The sequence below is a fragment of the Embiotoca jacksoni genome, unplaced genomic scaffold (genome assembly GCF_022577435.1).
Source record: "Embiotoca jacksoni isolate LCO1_2020_lvr unplaced genomic scaffold, fEmbJac1.0.p SCAF_9, whole genome shotgun sequence".
NCBI lineage: Eukaryota > Metazoa > Chordata > Actinopteri > Embiotocidae > Embiotoca > Embiotoca jacksoni.
Genome location: NW_027185447.1, coordinates 6487932 through 6502519, shown reverse-complemented (window position 1 = coordinate 6502519; position 14588 = coordinate 6487932). Strand labels below are relative to the sequence as shown.

General features: G+C 39.8%; 1 long non-coding RNA gene and 1 pseudogene across 1 annotated transcript; both read right to left on the bottom strand.

Moving 5' to 3' along the window:
• Positions 1–766: 766 nt before the first annotated feature.
• Positions 767–9564, bottom strand: LOC138192879 (protein-glutamine gamma-glutamyltransferase 2-like; annotated as a pseudogene).
• Positions 9565–11624: 2060 nt separating this feature from the next.
• On the bottom strand, positions 11625–14508 carry LOC138193078 (uncharacterized). The gene is made up of 3 exons (XR_011177852.1): positions 14296–14508; positions 12570–12853; positions 11625–12224 (listed from the first exon to the last, which is right to left on the bottom strand). It is a non-coding gene; the product is annotated as an uncharacterized lncRNA (long non-coding RNA).
• Positions 14509–14588: the final 80 nt, after the last annotated feature.

Sequence of the window (14588 nt, the reverse complement as noted above, 5' to 3'; positions counted from 1 at the left end):
TAATCCACTAAACTCAATAATAAGGTCAGCACTAAACAAAGAATGATGTAAGCAATAGATTATGAAACTGGGCATCGGTGTGACCTCGGGATCAAAGATGTTGACCACAAAAATCGAGTCTCAACAGGAACCTTCATGTCACGTCACCACATCCCATCTCTCCCCCCTCTTTTCCTGTCTGTTGTCTGCACACTATCTACCAAATACAAGTGAACCTAAAAATACTAAGAAATGACAAACAAAGTGATAAACAAGGAACTTTGACTTAACTACAATGCAGATACTGTCAGCCAGTAAAGCAACGCCCTGATGAACTCCTGATGTCAGACAACTCTTCAGAGAAAAGAGACTTGGAGGACTGAAGTAAAGCTTCACTGTCTCTCTCTCTCTCTCTCTCTCTCTCTCTTTGCCTGACTATTGTGATGCTATCGTTATTTTCAATTTGAGCTCAAGGTTAGTGCCTATGCACTGGAACATTTCAACTGAATGAAGATCTAGTAACCGACCAAGTAATGGGTCTAAAAGATAAACTGGAGGGTTATTGAAAGGTAAAAGCAAAGATTTCCATTGAAATCTTGTGTGCAGGTTATTGCAATCGGTCAGTACATGCAAGAAAATCATCAAACATCTTGCAACTGAAGGAATTGTGGATTAAGTGTGGTCATTAATATCATCAAACTGATGTCAGAGACGGGTGAAGAAATTATACAAAATGCCAATAAAGATTTGTTTCTACTGAAGTAAGGCATTGTTTAAAAGAGGATCCAATATGTGCTTCTCCAAATATGTCAAGAATTTCCATGGTATCTTTCCTCAAGTTTTCCCATCTAGCACAGGTGCACATATACGAGTATAATAAGAGGATACAAATAATAAGTGGATTAAAAAAACATAAAGCCTCAGGCCTCTATGTTAGCAGCAGCTCTGAATGCCACTGTAATTCAATTAAACTGAAATCTGTTGGTGCAATGAGACTCTGTCCTGGCTCATTCTCCTATCACAACAACACTAATGAAACCTCTGATGTTCTTCAGTTTGTCGCTATCAAAGTTCACCAGGAGCACGTTGGAGCCAGAACTGCTGGGAATGAACTCAATACGGGCCTTGGCTTCTTGTGCGGCGCCCACAGCTCCAATCCTGCAGGAATCATACAAAGAGCAACATCAGCCAAACTGTTTTATCTCTGTTCGTAAGTACACAGCACAGGCAGAAAGCTGATATTTGTTTTTAAGATATTCTCACTGTAACTGGGTAACAGAACAACAGCTTATATTGAGAGCTGAAACTAACATTTCATTTATAACAGAACTAGGCATCCCAGTGTGACAGCTGCAGGGAAACGTTTAGAGGGGTTTTGGGTGAGGTTTGTTTGACCTTGACTCAAAAGCTACATCAAATTTGATTACAGTACAGATATCTTCTTGTCCATTAAACAGAAGATAAACTGGAATGGGTGACAAGAGTAAAATGGCTCAGTAGAAAACAGTAGGAAAGTATAGAAATCTACGTAACAGTTACTGCTGCATAACACATACTTTGCTGTTATGGGTTTGCCGTCAGTGAGGTTATTCCCCTCTATGGTGAAGCTGCAGTCCTGCAGCGGTTCTGGTAAAGGGTTCAACAGGGTCAGCTGTACCGTCACAGACTGGTTCACTGTGGCCTCTCCCTCCAGCTGCAGAGATAGGTTTAGGAAAACAGGTTTCATAAAGTAAGAGTTAATATAGAAATGCAAATGTTTAAAAGTATCATGATAAACCTCTACAATTTAATTACAACTCACCAAATAAAAACAGAAAACAGTGGAAACTTTTCAAATACTTTACTTTTCTGTACACGTGGATACCTGAGTCAAGGCTCAAAGTTCAGTGTAGATATTTAAGAAGGAGGCTCGAGAGGGTGAACACCCAAGATTAGTGTCAACAATTCAGTATCTGACCAAAGATGAAATATAGTCAAAATCTGCTCTTCTGTTCACGAGTTACGATGTTAAATAATGGACAGAAAAGATTTTCTCCAGAACATTGTCATGTCACAGAGAAGTTGACCTAAGTTGACGTACGTTCGCATGGAATAAGACGTTGCAAAAACATAATGCCCCTGGACATGGCTGCCTTGTGAAAAACAGTTTATTAATGTACTTCATGCTTAAATTTATGTGCACTGATTTCTTGCTACTCAAGTTCAGTTTCGTCCAGGAATGTCAAAACATCATTTACTCACTCAGATATATTCTCCTGAAATGTGACATGTTTTCTGGTTTCTTTCACTGTCCCTCCATCCTTACCTTGATATCTATTTCTGGCTGATCGAGCACGAGGGTCTTCTCAGCCTTGTAGTAAACCCTGAACAGCTTGTCGTAGGCGATGGCTGAGAGACGGATCATCCTGTCGGAGGTGATCGCTGCTCCATAACTATCATACTCCAGTTTGAGTGACAGGCGCCTTTCTGAAAACACACATTTTATGCTTTAAGATATCATTAAGACAATGTCCAATTGAGAAATTGTTTTGACAGATAAATACCTTGTTTCAAAGAGGTACCTCAAATTTTGGGACATTTCCTAACAATTGGTTAATGTTTTTTTGTGAGTTCATTAAATTCACAGCTCACACTGACATCAGAGCTAACCTTCTCCAGGCGGCACCTCCACTTCAATTGAAGCACGTCCGCAGCGGGCTCCTCGTGTGCCGTTGTAGCCGACCGCTGTGGCTGTGAGGACGAACTTGCAGGTCCTTGCATCCATGCAGTCGTTGGTGAGGATAGCGAACACCTCGAAGTTTGAGCCCACGATCATGTTGTTGGAGAGCTTGATCTTAAATGAGAATCATGAGGTGATTTTTGTTTCGGACATTCATGGTCCATCTAATAATAAAATTCATTCAAATGGATTTTACATTTCATTCATCTCGTCTAAATACAATCTGAAACAACATGATTCTGTTTGGATCAGTATATCAGCTCTATATTAATATAAGTAAGGTCCAAAGAATTTCAAAGCTAATTCACTTTGTATAGTTTTATCTCTGGCATAAACAAATCAATACAAACATGAATGTGGTTCATATTTGAATTCACGCCAGTTTGAAAACCACTTGTGAACTGCACGCCTGTCATATCCATCTTGGTTATGTTCAACTTGTGACCGTTTAACTTACTCTGACTTGGCCACAGTCTGCTGCATGACTTTGACACCATTACTGTTTTGTTTTATTTCCTTCTTCTTTCGTTCTGTAGTTTAGACACAGATGATGTAATCTCTCTGAAGCTCAAATATCGATTTGAGTCCTTTTCTGTGATTTTTGCAGTGGTGTAATGTCACAAAGTAATAATACTTGGTTACAGTACCTAAGTATGTTTTTTTGGAGTATCTGAACTTAACTGGAATTTTTATATTTCTGTCAACTTTCACTTTTACTAAACAAAATATATATTTTTACTCCAATACATTTGAGCTACTTCATTACTACAAAATACAATTGGAGGGAATTTGATAGCTCGATAATACAGACTGCCCGCAAGCAGCTCTGGTGAATCAGTGGTTGGAGCTTGAGAGCTCCATCATCAAGTGCTCTCAAAGACCTGTTTAAGTTTCTACATTGTATTTCCACTCAAGCCAAGGCATGTCTGATGCAAGCAAGTCACAACAACATCATAATATCTGAACAAGATTAATCTTGATTTTCACTTGTAGCCACAGTGGCCCCGGATACAGTGTCGCTTTAACACTTGCTTTTTTTTTCTTGTTTTTTTTAATTATAGCATTTACTTTTAATTCTAAAACTTAAGTACATTTAATAACACAAATTTCCTTTTAATACTTAAGTTAAGTAAACATCGGATACTTGAAGACTTTAACTCAAGTCATTTTCTAATAGGTGACATTATCTTTTACCAAAGTTATTTTCTGGTAAGATATCTGTACTTTTACTCAAGCGTGGTTTCAGGTACTTTAAACACCACTGGATTTTTGTTTATAGATATATTAGATACATATATATTTACAGTATTTGCTCTCCCCCTGGTACAACTGAATATGTATGAACAGTAAAAACCTCGAGATAGAGTCCTGGCTCTTCTCCCCTCTTCCGTAGCTTGTTGTGGTGCTGGGCCTTCTCATAGACACGCCTCTCGTCCTCGGAGCCTGGAAACCATCAGGATTAAAAACAAGAAATATTTTAAACAAGATTTGACAGAGCAAACAGGTTTTTTTTCCATCTGCACATAGTTTCAGGAAAACAGAGCCCTAAATCTTTAAACTGAGGAACTTGGTCATGTGTCTGTATTCATGCAATGTGAGATGTAACATGGGTGTTTACCACAGAAGTAGCATATAGCACATCCCCTGTGCTGTATGTGAAAGGCCAGGAAAATATCAATTCACTGACTCAAAATCACAAATTATTTTAAATAAACAGTTATAATCAAAATGAAGATCCAGCTCGTATATTTTTAGATATGTTTGAATAAGTCTGTGGTTTGGAGTCGAGTATGTCTGTAAACCTGTGACTCTGCAGTACCTTCTGCATACTTGTACTGGTGTGTGATGTCGTCTCTCAGATATGAGCCCACAGCCTTGGTGCTGATAAAACATCCAACATGGCTGGTTGATCCACGGGAAATGGTAAACTCTCCGTTTGGCTGGCGCACCTTGTCCACGACATCTGCATTAACCTGAACCCAGACACAAAATATCATCAAATAATACTGAATATAAAGACAGCCACCAGGCACTGTGCAGTTTGAAAACAGGCGCTTAATTCTGAACAAGCGGTTAATACAACAACAGCAGAAAAATACATTTTTATATACATACCTCTAACGAGGACTGTGTTCACAGTTGTGCTTTTTGACAATACATTTCAATAACAGATTTCAGCAAAGACTCACCTCAGCAAAAACAAATTGGGCATCATATTTCCTGGTTAGCTCGCCTTCCTTGACCGCCTTCAGGGAAGCTGGTCCACAGCAGAAAACACCTGACAGCATCATACATCCACAAAATAGCCCTTTTTAGAAGGTTGATTTTGCTGAGTATAATAATACAAAATGGAGAGTAGCCAAAAAAATCCAGAAAGAGAAAAGTCACCACGTGACATGTTCCCAAAAGACTTTATAGGCACAAATCAAAACACAGCAAGAAAACAAAATAACAAAAACCACATTGCAATATCAATCAATGTTAAAAATAGTAACAACCTGGCTAATAGCAGTGTGATTATAAACCTAAAGCACTAACTATAAGCAACATTTAGCAACAAAAAAATGTAACAGCATTTTGTAAGTGGGCCCTCCAAAGGGGTCAGATTATTTGTGTTAGGTGCAATTTGTTCAAATAAAACTGAAAAGCTTTAAAGAAGAGAACAATCTCCATGTGAACATGTCAAGCACAATATGCTGTTACAAGTTTGAAGTCGGCCTGAACGAGACCTCAAAGCTGTGACTGTCACAAGTCGAAACTGACCACCATGGTCAAATTTGGTGCCCTCACACGCAAACCCTTATAACAGCTCTTTAAGGCAGTTTTGATGTGTGCTTTTTTATTCTAATCAGGTCTTTGTCTTCACCTTCACTTGTCACTTGTGGGGTTGGGTCACTGGTTTGCCACCCATCAAACCGCTGCCCCAAGTCTGGACGAGTCATCCAGCTATCCACCCAAACATGGAAGTTCCTGGAAAAAAATGTTAATATAGAAACTATAACATGACCCTTTTGCTTCAAACTGTAAAATAATCAATGTTGTCTTCTCTGACATGGGATTAATGAAAGATGACGTGATAATAAAAAAAAAAGATGTCATGAAAGAGACTATCAACTCACCATATTGAGTCATCATTAGTAATTGTTTCACCATCTTCATCAAACAGTCTTTCTATCAGCAGGTCGCCGTGGGCATCGTGAGCAGATTCAAAGTTAGTCACCGCTCGACACGGGATGCCCAGAGCACGGGACACTGAAGGAGGACACACAGTCACACGACATCACACCAGCTTTATAAAGCAAACGTTTGAGACCGTGTCGGTCATCAGAGATAAACAATGAAGGGCAGACAGGAACAAAGCCATGAGATTAGAGTCTAAATTTAGGATTTTGATTAAAAAGCTGTGATTGTTGGCAGTCGAGGGCAGCTTGAGGACGTAACTGGCATGAAGCAGTAAGTTATAATGGTGAAGGGCAATTATACAGTGTTGTATGGTGCTGTAGTTAAAGAAATTGTTTCTATAATGCCTCAAGATAGGTGATAGCCTGTTGGCTAATTTTATTTTTAATAAATAGAATTTAACAAACAAATTCTCTTGTTCTTGTTTTTCTGTTAAAATTGTTAAGATCACATTAAAACATGTGAATGTTATATTTCTAAAACAAAATAACCAAATCTCAAAAGCTTAAAATACATAGGAAAATTGAATAAGTGGGTGAATTGATACATAAATGAATGATTACAAAAACAAATGAAATGACCATATAAACTGCCCACTGTGCTCCAACCTGTGATTCCAACAGCAGCATAGACCCAACACTGGCCATAGCGGACGGGACCACTTTCTGCCCACTGACGGAGAATGTCCCCGCTGCTGAGCCACTGTCCTGGATCAACCCCACCAGTATAATCTTCCCACGATCCTACCAGCACGCCCCTGTCATCCTCACTGTTGATCTGTGGCCGGAGGCAGAGAGCAGAGAGAAAGCACTGAGAAGAAGAGGAGCATAAGTGAACATTGCAGAGAAATGAGCAGGCATCAAAGTTTTAATTAAAATTAAATTGAACTAAATATTTTCATAATAATTTCACATTCTGTCAATGAGGGACATTTACTATTTAATTTATTTATTTTAAATTAGTATGTACAAAATGTGCTTGTTTATTTGCTTTTCTTCACAAGATGTTCAAGGTAACACTCCCTTAAATGCTGGGATTTTTTATTTTATCTTTTTACCCTGATTGTTTTTTCAAAGGGGCAGGACATTAAAAAGGAGGACAGTGTTGGATTTAAAAAAAAATGTGAACAACGAAAGTTTTGTCAAATTAAAAGATACAGATCAGCGCTAACTGATTAAAGCATATAGGGTTGAAAAGGTAAATATAAACCATTATGACACGTTTGTAATGCTGGCTTTGAAAGTGCACTCTCAACACTCTATACCATATAACCCAAATATAGTGCATGATCTTTTCATGGTTATCAAATTGTCTGGAAATATCCCTGATTTCTTGTACAATGACAGCAACTGAAGACACCCAGTAAAAATAGCTCTGGATTTCTCTTCACTATTTTGCCATGCAGCAGCAGAAATAACATGCCGACAGACCATCATTTATTTGTGAGTTATTACAATGCTCTCTGCCGCTTGTTTGGAGTGAGCATGCAGGCTGGCTTTCTTTTATGCTGCTTTGTATCACAAAGGTTTCTGGGGGAGAAGCGAGAGTTTGAAAAGAAGGACAAAGGTTGGCCCGCACAACGATAAAACACAGTGAATACTAAAGAGCAGACAGAGTTTTCTGATGCACCACGGTAATCTTAAACTAAAAGCATCCTCGGGCTCTCCCTCCTTCCTATAGTGAACAAAAGCAGACCTACCATGGCACTCAGCACTCTGGTCACATAGACAGGATTTCCCCGGGCAGAGCAGTCCTTATCGGCATCAGAAATATATTTTGGGTTGTTATCCAGAATCTTCAGACAGATATCCAAAATTCCTTCTTCAAACTGCACACAAATAGAAGAGAAAACTACCTAATTATACAAATGTTATTCATAAAATATTATGTTTGATAACCGTTTATAAAGAAACAGTCTTTCTTATTGAAGGATTTGTAGACATTTTTATGTTTTACTTAAACTTGCAATGTTTGACACTGACAGCGTATGACCTACTGCCTACCTGTCCAAAGTTCCAGGGAAACCCCCTGATTCTCGTATATGTTCCTTGGTAGAGCACCCCATGCTGTGCCAAAACAAACTCCTGCCTCCTCGTCTCATCGTTCATGTAAACAGCATCTCCTGTTAGTCAGAAAAAACATTCAGACCATCCTACAGCAATAGCACATACAGTAAATGTCTCACGTTTGCATCATTTGGAAGAGAGGGCTGTGGTAGATAGGTGTTTATAAGTTTGGTTTAGTGGTAAATTACATAAAGACAAGAAAGGAAATATAATTTTCAGGTTTGACTGACAGAGCAGTTTAACCTAAAACATGTATAACTCATTGAGGTCACTTTCAAGACAATAGTCTGTACTCACTGGGGCACCAAGCATTGAAAAGCAGGATGAACTGTCCTAAACTGGTTTTCTGGCCCTTCTGGTCCACACTCAGGGAATAGAGCCCGATGGGGGCGTCAGGAGAGGAATTGAGGGACACAGTTAGTGTGTTTTCAGATGGATCATTAGCAGCAGATGCACTCCACTCAGTCTCTGAAGTAGAGTCATGTAGACAGAATAAAACCTTGGTGTCTGATTCTTCTCTGGGTAATGGACCTGGAGACACAGAAATGGACATAAACTGTGATTCTAAATCCAGATGAGAGACTCAAATATTTCAGCCAGGTTTAACCTTGTATTAAAGAAAGAAATAGGCCTACATTTTTTATCTACAAGTGATGCTCTAAAATAGTCTGAGCAAATATGTCACTGAATGGATAAACTCAATATGGACAGAGAAGAATGTATTAATATGGGAGGAGGTCAGGGAGGCGGGGGAGATTGGCATCGGATCCGTGGCGGCTGGTTGCAGAGCGATGTGGAGTTCACGGAGCAGGTAGGATGAATGAAGGGTGGCACGGTTATAAAGCCCACTAATTGGGACGGACTGGAGCCTTTGAATGATTAGACGTGAAAGGGGCTAAAGACAGACTCCACGCCCGCCTGAATTACAGAGAAACTCCATATTCTTGAGAAAACAACAACTGCTAATGCATAAACACAGTGTCTCAATAATTATTTGTCTCACACATATACAAAATAAAAAAACACTGATGTGTACCAGTTTCAACGATGAGAGTGAAGCTGGATTGGCCCGGTTTGAAGTCTGTGTTGCTGCCTGGTGTCAGGTGTATAATGATATTGAAGGGCTGTCCCCTTCTGATAACCAGACGATTCCCTCCATACAGCTGTGTGTAATGGCTGCTGTGGTTGCTGCTAATGTCCAGATCACAGCGCTCAATGCCCAACACTGTGCATAGATACAAAGACAAAAAAACAACTTGTCACATCAGTAGAAAAAACATTTGCACCATTGTGGACAAACTTCATAACCCGATGACTCTATTAAAAGTTGAGTAACACTGAATCTGCAGCGGAGAATGTCCTGCTGATGATTTCTTGTGATTTATCATCTGTGAGGAAACTTTGAGCTGCAGATCAATGTCCCAGATCTGAGATATCTCATGTCATCCACCAGAATGGTGCTCATCACATTTCACTCATGGCTCTCAATCTGACACTCAAAGTAGACTTTGAAGAAACACCAAGAGAAACTGTATGTTCACTTATAAAGATTACACTTCATAAACAAGTTAACACCTGTACTACAATTTGAAACAAACAGTTTTCCTTACCTTCACTCATATCTGCAGTGAACTTCGTGTCCCTCGACTTCTGTGTGGAGAGCGACTTTAGCTGCAGCTTTATTGGTTAATGTCCCTGCAGTGTAACAGCCCTTGAGAGATATTTGTAGCATGTGAAACCTGATCAGGACACCCCCATGTGTCTGGTCCTCACATCACTAATTCTATTATAAGACAGGCAGGGGAGACACACTTACAACACTCGTTAGGGCCCGAGCACCGATGGTGTGAAAGCTCTCATGTTATTCAAGGAATTATTTTTATTTTTCTGGTTCCTTATTATTATTCTCCTCCAAGTGATTTGCCTTTTTGGAGGCTTTATCATATTCAAAACCTCATCAAAGTGCATACACACATGTCTCCCGGGGAAAATGTCGTCCTCTGGTGGAGTCGCGAGTGGGCGTGGCCAAATGGCTCGAGAGCGCCACCTAGAGATGCCCCGGCGGCCACATTTACCTAAATTCATGAAATCCGGTGGACATGTGTATCACACCTCGACGCACAAAAAAGTTATATTGCACCATTACGTCAACTCGACAGGAAGTCCACCATTTTAAATTTAGTCGCCATTTTGAGCGATTGTTCGACGTTGTTCTTTAACGAACTTGTCCTCGGGGTTTGGTCACACCGACTTGAATATATTTCTATGAACAGTTAACATGTTTGGGATTAAATCTTATCAAAAGAATTCGTTTTCGTCGATATGTGCGGCCATGTTGAGGGCCTCGCCATGAAACTCTAAGTTTCTTTAGATCGTGTACATGGACCTACCTTCTCCAAACATCACAGGTATGATAATGGTCGAGCCCCAAAGACTCTGTGTGGTAATATTCGCTCAGAGTCATAGCGCCCCCTGGTGGACACTGGAAATGACACTTTTCATACTTTCACGTTCTCCGTCGAGCTGGTTGATCACATGAACGTAAAGTCGGGTCACAATAACCTGAACATGTAGTTGATGATATGTTGAGACATTCCTTCGACTTTGTCAATGGGCGTCGCCGTGACGCTGCGGCAAAGTTGGAGGTCTCGCCGTAACACAGGAAGTTGATGTTTAAGGTCAAAGGCTGCTTGAAACCTCACGAAACGTGTGACATACATCCGGCGTGGTGAGACGACACATCTGATGTGTTTGGCGAGTGGGCGTGGCCAAACGGCTCAAAGGAGCATGAAACCCTCTGGACTGAAGTGGTCTATCCCAGATACAGATGCTGGTCCTGTGTGTTGGCTTCTGATTTTTATGACGGTAATAAATAAAATCTTCTCTTCTTTGATCCCTGCATATCAATAATTGTACAAAATGTATAGGACAGAAGATCACACAAAATGTATTTTAAATGTATCCCTTGACCACATACGTCACTCTGTGTTGATGTAGAAACACACAGACTCATGACTGAATGTAAATGAAGAGCCTGTTTTTAACAGTTAAATAACAGTATAGTTTATAAACATGTAACGTGTATTGAGTGACAGTTTATCAATCATATAAAAACACATGCCTTAGAAAAAACTGGTTATTTTTTAGGACTGTTTCGGGGAATTTTTTTGAATGTGTTGCAGCACATTAAGTAACACTCATTCCTTTTCTGAGCTGCATATTGTCAGGACATTCAAATAAAAGATGTTTTTAAGGCCTATAACAGCTGATGCCGAGTTCAAAAGAATTTCTTTTGGGAGATATGAAAATGTTTTCTCGGGGTAAAAGGACTAAGAAACACATTGTGGACAAATGTTGTGTGTGACTGACCCATTCATGATCACCCATGTAGCAGTATCTTCCTGTCTTGCATGGGTCAGTCACGTGATCAAGATAACCACATATGGATGACCGAGGTGTGATACAGACACACCAAAATCCCCCTAACCAGACCCAGAGACCAGACGAGGCAACACCAAATATTTGTTTTACTCAGACGATCCGTCCATCTGCAGGGCGACAGGAGATTCTGCAACAATATTCAAAGCCCAATTTATTCTTATTGCAGGGGCCATTGCTAACAATGATGATTATCATCATCACTTTCTTTATATCTTCACAAATCAGAATTAAAAACAGCATTAAACAAAAGACAAACATTTTAATTCACAATGAAAACAAATAAAACGGTTGATTAATGAATGAATTGGCTTAAAATATTCAAAACAATAATAAAACCGAGAAACCTAATACAGACACATACTAGACACATATTAATGCTGGAAGAATGCACGCCTGTCATTAGGACAAAAATTGGATTCAGTGTCTTTCCCGTGGACACTTTGACGTGCGGACGTGAGCCACAGCCGCATCAATACAGGCACAAACACGCATGTAAACCTCTTCAGACCTTTCCTTCTACTATCATTAAACAACATGAGAGAGAGACCATCTTCTTCAGCTCATACAGTAATTCAGCAGGTTGCTTTATTTAACCTTCACCTGCGTCTGAGCAGTAGCCAGATGTGGAGGTTTGGGGGCGACACCTGGCTTCTTTCTGTTCACTGCCAGTGAGCCGTTTCTCCTCAGGCTGGGGGTCCGACAAATCGGTGGATGGGCCTTTGAACTCTGGGACACAAAGGAGGAGTCCTCCACCACCTCTCCACTGATGGTAGACAGGCAGCTGCGCTCTGAGCTGCTGAAGAGATTCAAGCAGTCCCCAGATGACTCAGAGCTGTCGACTAAAGCAGAAACATAACAAGTGTAATTGACACCAAAACTGATACAAGTTCATTTTACATTATGATGCACACATGAAAAGAAACGTGAGGACAAAATGTTCATCACCTTGATATGGTACATGTTGGTTGAAATGCTTTCTAGTTTGTTTGACACTGTGTCATTAGATGGCACCAAACAAAAACAAAAATATACCCTATTCCTTTAGGCTGATCATCATATAAACACTCAATTTGATCTGATTTCTCTGACTGAATTCAAATGTTCATTAAGTGTCTGAAGTGCTTTAAAGTCAACAGCAAACAGATCCGTAAAAAACAGTTCACAAAAACATAAAATAAACGTACTCAGAGGATGGTGGGTTTTCCACTGTTCACAGTGCCGATGAAGATGATGCTGATGAAGATGATGGTTGTCGAGTTCATTTTCCGTCCCAGCTTCGGGAGAGGAGCAGACGCCCGGATGGGTGTCCACTCCCTGTGACTGGTTCCCGGGGTAACCTGCCGGGGGCAGTGAGCCACGGCCAGATGAGGAAGACGAATGGCTGATGGTGGTGGAGGCGGTGCTGCCGGAGCCAATGGACTGTGGTCGGGATAATCTAAACCCCTGTGTGGACAACATGCCACAGGGACTGAAGACACACATACATAGATGTCATCAGTGAGAAAATAATAGGCCGAGTCAGTGAGCACTGAGGGCTGTTGCAGTTATTTCACAAACACATTTTAGTTTTGTTAAATTTAGCCACTTTGTTAGCTGGATTTTGTTTAGATAACAAAAACAACAAAATCTAGTTGCATTAATAGCTGCAGCAAATTCAATGGCAATCAAGCCAATGTTCAGCCATGACAAACGGTGGTGTACAGCCAACCACTCATCCTACTTTAACATCCCTAGAGCCACACTGCAACGTCATTTACAAACTAGTAATTCAATTAACTAGTAAAGTAAAAACTCATTATTCATCAGAGAAAATTCAAAAGTTGGTCAAAAGAAAATCTGAAGGACACTCAGTCATGTTTTTTTTTTAAATAAGTGGTTTAAATCATTTGGTTAAACTTGTCTTTGATGTTGTTATTCTGCCCTGATTAAGCCTGTTACAAAGCTGTATCAAGCCATGCTAATGGCTTAAACTATTCATTTGAAAAACACGAAATGTTATTTTTTTACTGACAAAATATATATGCCACAAAGAAGGAAAATAATACTGTAAGAAAACCCTGAATGCTCATGTGAGGTCCTGGTTTACTGGGACACACACTAGTATCTGTGGATTTGATGTGTTATGAACAGGTTTCCCACTCAAAGTCAAATGTCAAATTCCCTGACTTTTACTCATTAAAAAGTTGAATTTCCATCAACAATAATGAATGGTAAAACAGTACGCATTTGGTTTGATCACGAAAAAAAAAGAATCCAGCTGCATTGTTTTACCAACAGCCATTTGCAACCTTTACTTACTCATTCACAGGTATTATCAGTATAAAATGTTATTTTTTTTAAACTTCTTAAACAATTAACTGATCAAAATTCTTCTTCTTAAATGGGAACATAATGAATGAATTTCCTGGTACTGTACCCGCCTGCACTGTAGGTGTGGCTCCAAAGGGCTCTCTCCAATATTTTCAACAGTATTTTCACAAACTTTACATCTGGCTTTTCTGTCTTAACATCCAAACTTTGAAGTCTTCTGCCAAAGCTCTTGAAATTTACATTTTCCTGGCATGTTTGCCTTCATCAGTAGCGACAAGAAAAAAAAACCTTTGAGTGACTGTTGATAAGCAGAAAGGGGATAAAAGCACTGAGGAAACAAGCGACATTACAACTGTATATTATATAGAGAAATACTTCATGGAAATGAGAAATAAAATTGAAATCTGCAACAAACATAATTCCATGATATTCCATGACTTGGCTCAAAAAATGATCGAATCTGCAGACTTTCCATGCCTGAAATAGACTTTATGTAACCCCCTGATATTCCACAAATTACATGAACAGTGGAAACCCTGCATAAATGACATGGGACTGAATTTAGTTTTAAGTTAAAGTGTTGTGTGTTCAGCTGCTTACTTCTCCCAGGCAGGACTCAGCTGATGGCTCGGTCACAAATTGCAGCATCACTTGGTTGAATATCCATGAAAGGTTTGCGGCCCATTCCCATGAACACCCTCTCCTGCATCCGCAGCTCTGCAACATAAAGTATATTCACAATATGTTTTTAAACCTGTAAAGCTATCTGTAAACTGTTCTCCATGTAAGTGCTAAATAAAAACAGTATGTTGTTGTTACTACCTCTACTGTGAGCGGCCTGATCCCACAGTATGCTCTCCAGGTCAGTGATCCAGGCTGTCTTCATCTCCACG